General features: G+C 40.5%; 1 protein-coding gene across 1 annotated transcript in view; it reads right to left on the bottom strand.

Annotated features, from left to right (window-relative positions):
* The window catches only part of LOC121874600 (tetratricopeptide repeat protein 21B-like), a gene marked incomplete in the record, with an annotated part of 547,778 nt that overhangs the window by 393,629 nt on the left and 144,350 nt on the right, over nucleotides 1-9,799 (bottom strand).

Raw genomic sequence — 9,799 nt, 5'->3', positions numbered from 1 at the left:
GAGAATATTTTGTCAGGTATTTAATAGCATCGGTACCCAAGAAGTCAACACTTAATTATATTTCCACATCAACGGAAGAAAATAAAAACTTGACAAAATTCATGTTTAATACGAATCTAAGCCGATTGAAGGAACTTGTTTTAAATTCCCAATATTTTCGTTTACATCGTCAGCGATCTGAGTGCTTACGTTCAGCTGATTCATCTACTCATTTCATCTATATTTACAACATGGTTACCATCGAGTGAGTGTGTCTAAATCTGTGTCCATCAATTGAATCATAACAGCAGATCTACGAATTGTCACCAGGTAAGATTTCTGAAATGTAATCTACACATGTTGTTGAGTGTTGGGTAAGATATTTAATACGAGTTAGGGCGTTTTAGATTTACTATAGATACAAGAGAATAGTAGCTGTCATCTTAGGCCAATACAAGTGGCAAGTGATTTGGATTTTACTTTTCATTCTAATAACTATGGACGTGAAAATTAAATATGTTCTAAAAAAAAGAAAAATGTGTGAACATGTTTCATTTTATTATCATGAAACTAGATAAATCAGTTCGATAATACATAAATATGGTACAGTACAGTATTGGGGATTCAACGTTTTCTTTTAACATTTGTTGATGGAAAGGCTATATTATTTCTTTATTGATTATTTAATTGTTTAATGCTAATTATTTTGTTTTATATTTGTTCTACAATTATCCATTGCTCTATCGCAGATAGAGAATTTTTTTAAAAGTTTGGAAGTTGATTAAAATCGACGGTGAAAGTAGGAAAGTTGACATAAGGGTTGAACGTTATATTAAATGAGGCTCTGTAGAGAACTTATCCCGGTTGGTCATGAGGCTTCCTTTAAATTTTTGTCATGCCTGAGGTAAAAGTCGCAGGCAAATGATGAAGAGTACAGTTATGTTCAGAAAATAATGAGGACGTAATGATATTTTGGATGTGTATTTTCCTCATGGGACTGTAAACATTTACATCAAGGGTCACGGTTTATTTTTTGATAAATTAAGGTTTCAACTCTAAATACAGTGACGATTCCAGAATGTATATATACTGTATATGTAAACAATCATCCCCTATTCACCACACTGCATTCATCAACTAATGAAATGTTTTCTGCTCAGGTAATGCACAGTGAATAATGAAGAATTTAATTTTGTCAGTGAAAAAGCCTGAAATCAGAAATTTGAGGGAGAGTCAGGGTTAATAAAGTTGGAGGCATCGACCACTAATACACATGCCAGGGCTCATTAATTAGCTCCACCCAACACAACTAGACTGGGTCTGTATCCGCCCCCACCCCTACCCAGCCCCAACCATGAAAACGACATTGCTGGTTTTCCCATTATATTTGTTAGTTGTTAGACACCCTTTGTTGTTTTTTATTATGATTAACTTCCCCCATTTATGATATCTGCTTTTGTCATAATCATGGTACTCTGCTTTTTTCGTTTGAGTATTTTTAGTTATTTTTTTTTACTTTATTGTATTTTGTGCTTTTGTTATACACCAATGGGCAGGTTTTCATTGTTTTTAACATTGTGTATTTTTCTATTGTTTGCTACACAATACTGCATTTTTTTTTACGGTATTTGGTTACCTTTCCTTCGGTTACTTTTTCCCATTCGTCTTCTTCCTGACACTTGTGTGGCAGTCAACACAGCTTCATCTCATCTATAGCAGCCTTGAGGGGCCCACCCAGGTGCGAGCGGAAATTGGTTTATCAATTTAAAGATTATCTGAAATCGTTTGAGGGCGGAAATGAACATCGGTATCCGGCTTAGTAAGTCCTCCAGAACGGGAGATGTGCCGGTGACGATCGTAAGAGTTAGGATGATGGCCACACCCCGGCCTACTGTAGTATCCTAAGTAACGTGATAAATTTGGCTCGCTATAAACAAGATAATTGTTGTTTTCTCGAAGTATTTACGCTGTTATTACCCCAGGACAGATCTGTCTCGCTAGCCGAAGGAAATGTTCTTGACCACCAGTTAAAGTTGTCATATGAAGCTTTATCATCCCCGCTTAAGTGATTGGTCACTGCTGCAGGTGTTCGGCCAGGCAGTCAGTTTCTCGGAGGTCACGACACAAAGTTAGTGGGAGTACCATGCTAACCTAGTGTCCCTGCAGTACCCTGCTGACCTATACCCTGTGTTAGAGTGATTAATATTTTAACACTAAAGGCAAGTTTACATGGTGGTAACCAACTGATACATTGGAAGCAAGATTTTAGGCCCTTTCGTAATGTTTGAATGTTCAGTGATGATTTCTTCCCGTATCCACAGAAGATAATATGTGAACTATATACATAAAATTTGCACAGTAAACACGGACTGTTAGTTAAATGATGTCCGATAGGAACATAATTTATGATTTGTCGTGCAACGTCAACAGCAACCAGAGCATGATGCTTCAAGTTCCCAAGTGTTTTTATGGGATTTTATATTTTTAATTAATCTCTCAAAGGACGGTTGCATGTTTTTTTTTCCGTTAAGGGCAACCTTGAATCCTGTAGGTTCTAATTAGACAAAAAATAAAAATTTTCGCGAAATTTTTAATGTTATTTTTTCACAACATTTTTATTTTCATTCGAATACTAAAACTTTACGAGTTATTTACCTGGAAGCTTTTTAACTTCTAAAACGTTCAGCAGTTTTACTGAATGTCCCGCTACTGACGTCGCTTGACTACTGACTCGCTCCCTGAGGAAGTCTTTTATCCCCATGGTAGGTTGCTGACTAAGCTGAAGGAAAAAGGTTACCTGAACTTCATACAGATTAATTATGTATGACTATTAAAGGTTTCTATAACTTCCCACATCAAATTATATGACCTCCTTAGACTTAAATGAAACTAAATACTGTATAGCCATGTCAGCAGCTCTGTACACGATATTGTCACTGACTGAGAATGTCATTTGTTGACAAAAATTGGTTTCGTTGCTGCGCTGTGCGAATATAAGTATACTATCTCGTGTTGTCACTCATATTTTACTTCATACTAATAATAAATGTCATTCACAAACAAGGAAACTTAATTATATTGTCAATGAACAAAAGTGGTATACAATTTGATAAACTTATTTTTGGGGGAGTTCAGCTGTAAATAAAAGTTTAAGTATCCGCTGGGCGAGTTAAGAATGCATGGTACCAAACTTTCAGTATAGTAATAACATCCTGGCTGCGACCTACACAACTACCACCACCTACTGGACCTCAGAAGCACGTTCTCACCCAGTTGTGGCGGCTTGGGGAGGGAAGGGGAAGGGGGCGTAAAGGTTCCCAAGGAGCTATAATTAAAAACAAATGACAGAAAATACTGACTATCGAACTCGTTTTAAATATTGATTATGGGTTAAGTTAATTTATATTAGGTCGAGATACTGTTTGTTTTTTGTTCTACAAAATTTCTGGTTAAGGGTAAGAAGCTGTTATGTTATCGTTCCCAAGAGGATGGACAAAATATGTTGCGGTCCTCACCATCTGGGACACATTTTGATAATCACGATATTATAAAACCTATTTCTTTTCTTCTTTTCTATCATTTTTTTTAACTGGTCCATTCGCAGCTAAATAGGATGGAAAACGTACGCCAAGAGAAGAGAAAGATTACACTAATGAACAAATCAGGGGAAACTCAGATAGGTGGTCATTCTCGACACAGTGCGAGAAGATGCAGTAGCAGTAGCTCCACTTAATTTGAACTACACGTCTGTTTTAACTTTGCTCGCTAAACTAATTTTCTGACAAATAAATTTCAGTTATTGTAAATCACCCGGTTACTGAAACTGTTTTACACCTTTTTAAGTGTTTATATTAACCGTCAACAGAGAGAACAATGGTACCAAGTGATGATTGAAATACAGTACTTCTATGGCTCATCTAGCGGATACGCTAACAGACAAGGGAAATATTCAGAGCATCGTGTCATTATTGTACACGTGGTATATTCGTTGTAATGTTTATAATTTTAATTAGTACATGAGTGTTAAACGCTGTACAACAACCTCTCCCTGACATCGCTAGCAGTCCAACCATTTTTTCGTCTTGTCGCTAAAATTCCTATTTAATACTTCTCTGTGACTTTCGACTAGTTTCACCACTTTTGTCAACATGTGCACGAACTTGTAGTTGCAAGTTGAACTATTCAATAATACATTTTCTCTGCGGGGCGGGTCACCTGAGGGGTTCCCGCCACAAATACACTACAGCTGCTCGTGTGAGTGTTCTTATGGAAGGGTGAACTTGGACTTTGGCCGGATTTTCAAGGATTTGGACGGTACAGTACATTCATTTTTCACTTTAACTGGTAGTGTAGGAACATATTATATTTACTTATGGGGCCTGGAGGTTTTTCACGCTGTGAAATATCTCTTTTAGTATAGATTCCGATGTGTCCGATAATTCCTTAAGTAAATATAATTAAACGGTATGAATAATTATCCAACTTTGCTGCTGCAGATACAATTTTAATTGAGTGATTTTTTAGATAAAAGAAAAGCTATGATTTACGGTTTATGATACAAGGAGCAGTCAGTTCTGGGGGAAGAGAATGTTACAATAGTTGCGTCCAGTTTTACAGCCGAGATAATGAACAGCGGGGACCACCCAAGGGCTGAGTACATGTTATTGTGATGTTTTAGACCAAGTACATCACCAGTGACGAGTCTCACACTCATACCTAGACGTGTGGCTGTACGCAGCTGCGGTAGTAAGGAAAGCCTCCTCTCCTCCCTGAGGATGGTGAGGCACCTCAGTGCCCAAAGGTGAGTATTACACCTCAGTGAACGTCTTCAAGGAAAACACACTCTTGCTTAATGAGACTGACGCCGTGACTCACCCACCGGGGAGGACCCACAAAGACCAACAGGTGAGAGGGACCCGCGCCCACCACGCCACCCCACCCTCCTTATCCTACCCCACCCCTTCCTGCACCCCTCCCAACCACCCCATTACTAGATTATCCAAGCACTTAAGACAATGCCAACCCTGGCGAACACGGTGGAGCGTATGATGCCGAAATTCCACCAAATAAAAATATAAACCAACATTCAATATATAGCTTATTCCAATGGTGTCCCGAGATGCTGCAGTGTAGTGTTACGTGAATCTATACCAAAGGAAATCAAGGCATTTTAAAAATCTTGGCATAGTCGAGTCAAGTAATGTCTGCTGATGACGCAGGCGATAACCGACTTGGCTTAGGTGAAATTTTTTGAAGAGAAATCATGAGTGGGATAAAGATTTCTTAAGCTGTTAGATATAGTCTAAAGTTTAATATATTCAAATTAAATGCCCAGTACTTTATCAACAGTCGTAACAGAGAGCAGAGGGTATGTACGGTCTCAACAGATGGTGATACAAGCGTACGTGAAAAAAAACAAACATATAACTGTGTTGCCTGTAATTACCACCACCACGTAACCTAACCTTCCCTCCATCATGACGTGTAGGTCCCGCGGGCGTGTCAACAGCTGATGGATCAACACACGCTGAAGTTGGACCTTTTCATCTCACTGCATCAAGCTGTGTCAATAGAACCACCGATTAAACTAGTGAGGCCTTTGAGTATCTCGGTAAGAGTCGGTCCTCTCCACGCACTGTCCTTGTGACACCTTGGTTGTGATTTTGCCTCACTGTTACCATCAAACTGTGACTGTGTCCAGGTGTGTGTGTGTGTGTGTGTGTGTGTGTGTGTGTGTGTGTGTGTGGAATACCCTTCTCGGTAACCTTGCCTGACCATCCTATACACTGTGACAACACCACACCCTGTACACCCCCCCCTCCTCTTGCTTGGCTGTGAGTTATATAGGAACCACCACCGCAGCTATTTATTCCCCTGAACCACATATCACTCGCGGCCACCAACCCACAATTAATATTTATTCTAACATAATTAAACGTATGTCCTCGTAATCAAATTCATCCATCCATATTTTTTTTCCAGTGAATCATCAACCAAACACTAAATTTTAGCCCACAGCATCAGTCAGTCAGTCAGTCAGTCGTCCACATGTACAACTAACTCACTGGTCCAACCTCCTCCATCCACGCGTCCCGCTAATCACTTAAAAATTTCTATAAACTCACTGTGAAAATTTCCGCGCCAGACAAATCAAAATATTTATCAAACAAAGCTTTCATTACTCTAGTCGAATCAACAGACTAAAAGTATTACTCTTTTTTTTTTTTTAAACTGGCGGTAAATTTCTACATGTATTTGAGGTAATCTGGGCAGTTTTATTGGAGGCGTAGCTGTAGGCTTACTGCACCCGCTATCGTAATTATAACCACAAAGGAATTTATGTTTGGTTTTTGTGTGTATATTTTCACTTGATTTTATTATTGTTATCTGCTTTAACACCAACCCCCCACCCCACCCCTTTTTTGGGTACGCTGTTTAGTATTTATCTTTTTTATTAATTATTTAGTGGAGGAATTTAGTGTTTAGATACGTACTTCTTGTTCTCTGGGAAGCTCTCTAAACCCTGATGATGATAATGGTCGGAAGGAAAAAGGCAGCCGAGAAAATAGAGTCTGAGGGACAATCTAATTATGGAAATTATGACCCAGCATTTGAGGAGGACGAGGTTGATGTGATCAGTGTGACCTTAAGTGGGAGAGGATAGGTCACATTACCACTCACGGTTATTGGGTCAGGTCAGGTCACACTCACTCGAGGTTATTGGGTCACACTTAAGCTCAAAAGGTCAGGTCACACTACCATTCGAGGTTATAAGATTGGCTATCGTAAACGTTTCCAGCAGTTTGATTGACCAATACGGACGGTTTCAGTTATAAGATTGGCTATCGTAAACGTTTCCAGCAGTTTGATTGACCAATACGGACGGTTTCAGTTATAAGATTGGCTATCGTAAACGTTTCCAGCAGTTTGATTGACCAATACGGACGGTTTCAGTTATAAGATTGGCTATCGTAAACGTTTCCAGCAGTTTGATTGACCAATACGGACGGTTTCAGTTATAAGATTGGCTATCGTAAACGTTTCCAGCAGTTTGATTGACCAATACGGACGGTTTCAGTTATAAGATTGGCTATCGTAAACGTTTCCAGCAGTTTGATTGACCAATACAGACGGTTTCAGTTATAAGATTAGCTATCGTAAACGTTTCCAGCAGTTTGATTGACCAATACGGACGATTTCAGTTATAAGATTGGCTCCAGCCAGCGGATGTGTCGAGGGCAATGCGTCTGGTCAACACGGTCTATAGCCTGGGCAGTGAAGCGTGTCAGATTAAATATTCTGGTTTTGGAGTTTACTGTATTTATCACAGATTAAATCTTCGGTGCTAGAAAACTCCGACTGGCGAGAGGAAAGAGAGAGAGAGAGAGAGAGAGAGAGAGAGAGAGAGAGAGAGAGAGAGAGAGAGAGAGAGAGAGAGAGAGAGTCAAACAAAGCGGAAAAGAGAAAAGCAGAGCGATACAGAGATAAACCGAGAGAAACAGAACGACAATCAAACCGAGAGAGAGAGAGAGAAAAATAAAGAATAAAACAGAAAGAGAGAAAGAACGAGAGGGAGAGAGAAAGTTGTTGTTTATTCGGGACCTTAAATATTTACGAACAGCTTCAGATTGGACGGGTCTTATTTTGGGGGGACCACTTCTCAGGTTCGGGCAGGTAAAACGAACTCAAACAGGACACCGTCGCCCCATGAAATTAAACAAATTAAGAGTTTGATCAGGAGCGGCATTACACACGAGAAGATTGTGACTGGTGTGTGTGTGTGTGTGTGTGTGTGTGTGTGTGTGTGTGTGTGACGGGCTGGTTTGTTTGTGTCTCCTTATCATCATCAATGTTATATCCCCTTACCTTCTCACACCCTGACCTCACCTTCCCTCCTCTTCTCACCCTTCCCGTCACCCCCATCACCCCTTCCTCCCTTTGAGTGGAGATAATAAACACTTATATCAATATACACGTTAAAACTACAAAAAAGAAAATATTAAAAAACTGCAAATTAATTTAAATTTATTCCAAAACTTTTATCATAATTTGATTCCAATATTAACAAACTCGTTTTTTTCTTTTAATATATATATATTTTTTCTTTTGCGCTATTTTTTTATTTATTTTTTACTCTATCCAGCACAGTTGAGCACTGAGCATTATTTACCCTGAGCATTAGAACACAGAGAACCAAGCTTTGAGCACTGTGGATTGAGTAATTTGCACAGCACGTGGAATGTTAAAAGACTTGAGCATTGAGCATTACCTCCTCACCAAGGTCACGGAAGTAGTGGGAGAGAGAGAGAGGGGGGGGGGAGGTGATGCATGAGTCCTTCTGAAAATATCATAAATTTCTTTGCCTTTTTTCATCCCTGTCTACAACTTCATTTATTGCTGATAACCAGAAACAAATTACACACACACACACACACACACACACACACACACACACACACACACACACACACACACACACACACACACACATACACGGTATACATACATTATTCTTTTCGCTGTGGTCGACTTTTTAAAGGCGGAGTAAAGGTTGGTGTAAAATAGAAGTGTTGATAGATGCCGCGATAAATGGTCTATACTGTACTATATTGAGGCCGCCAGAGTGAAAAACACGGCCACCGCTGATTGTGAAGAATATATACACGAGATAGAGACAGACAGACAAGCGGACGGAGAGACAGAGACAGACAGACAAGCGGACGGAGAGACAGAGACAGACAGACAAGCGGACGGAGAAACAGAGAGACAAGCGGACGGAGAGACAGACAAATACAGACAAGCGGTCGGAGAAACAGAGAGACAGACAGACAAGCGGACGGAGAGACGAAGACAGACATGCGGACGGTGATATTATTGATCTATTGACATACAGAAATAGACAGACGAAGAGATGGGCAGGGAGACAGACTGAAAGAAGGAAGCAGATAAACACACACACACACACACACATCACCACCTCAGACCACCTCAGAGTTAGGTACCCATGTGCCAAGTTAGTATTATGTGGGGATTTAAATGAAATTGACACCACTGATATCCAGGACCAGCTATCACTATCACAAGTTGTGACCTTCCCCACACACGGTCAAAACACCCTTGACCTTATCTTAACTGACTTAGCGGACCAGTACCAACCTCCTCAACCACTGCCTCCTATCGGGTGTAGCACACACTTATCAGTGCTCTGGTCCCCTGCTGCCACTCCCACTCAAGTACAGAGACCCTACATCAAGACCTACAGGCCGATTACTGACTCTGCAGTACGCCTCTTTGGACAGTGGATAGTTCACTATCCCTGGACTGAAGTACTCAGCGTGGATGACGTGGAAACCAAATGGATAAATTATACCAACACCACCACCGAAGCTCACCACCACTTCTTCCCCGAGAAGTCCGTCAGATCTCACCCAGCTGACTTGCCCTGGATCACACCTCGGATCAAAAGACTTATGCAACAGAGAGACAGAGCCTTTCATCTCAATGACCACATCCGCTACAGGTCACTTCGCAACAGAGTCATCCGCGAAATACGCACTGCAAAGAAGTCCCACTACCCAACCAAATTACAACACCTGAAGCAGACCAACATCAGTCAATGGTATGGTAAGCTTAAAGAACTCTGTGGACTAAACAATATGACACACCCCCTCCCCTTCCTTAGCCATCTCACTAATGTTGACGCAGCTGAGCAAACAAATAACCATTTCGCTACTATATGCCAGACGCTCCCACGGCTTGACACAACCACTCTCCCTGCTTACCTACCAGCCCCCCTTCCCACTGACTTAGTAGAGGAATT

This window comes from Homarus americanus, unplaced genomic scaffold, assembly GCF_018991925.1.
Source record: "Homarus americanus isolate GMGI-L3 unplaced genomic scaffold, GMGI_Hamer_2.0 scaffold34360, whole genome shotgun sequence".
NCBI lineage: Eukaryota > Metazoa > Arthropoda > Malacostraca > Decapoda > Nephropidae > Homarus > Homarus americanus.
Note: the sequence above shows the minus strand (reverse complement) of the source record. Positions and strands in the feature narration are given on the sequence as shown.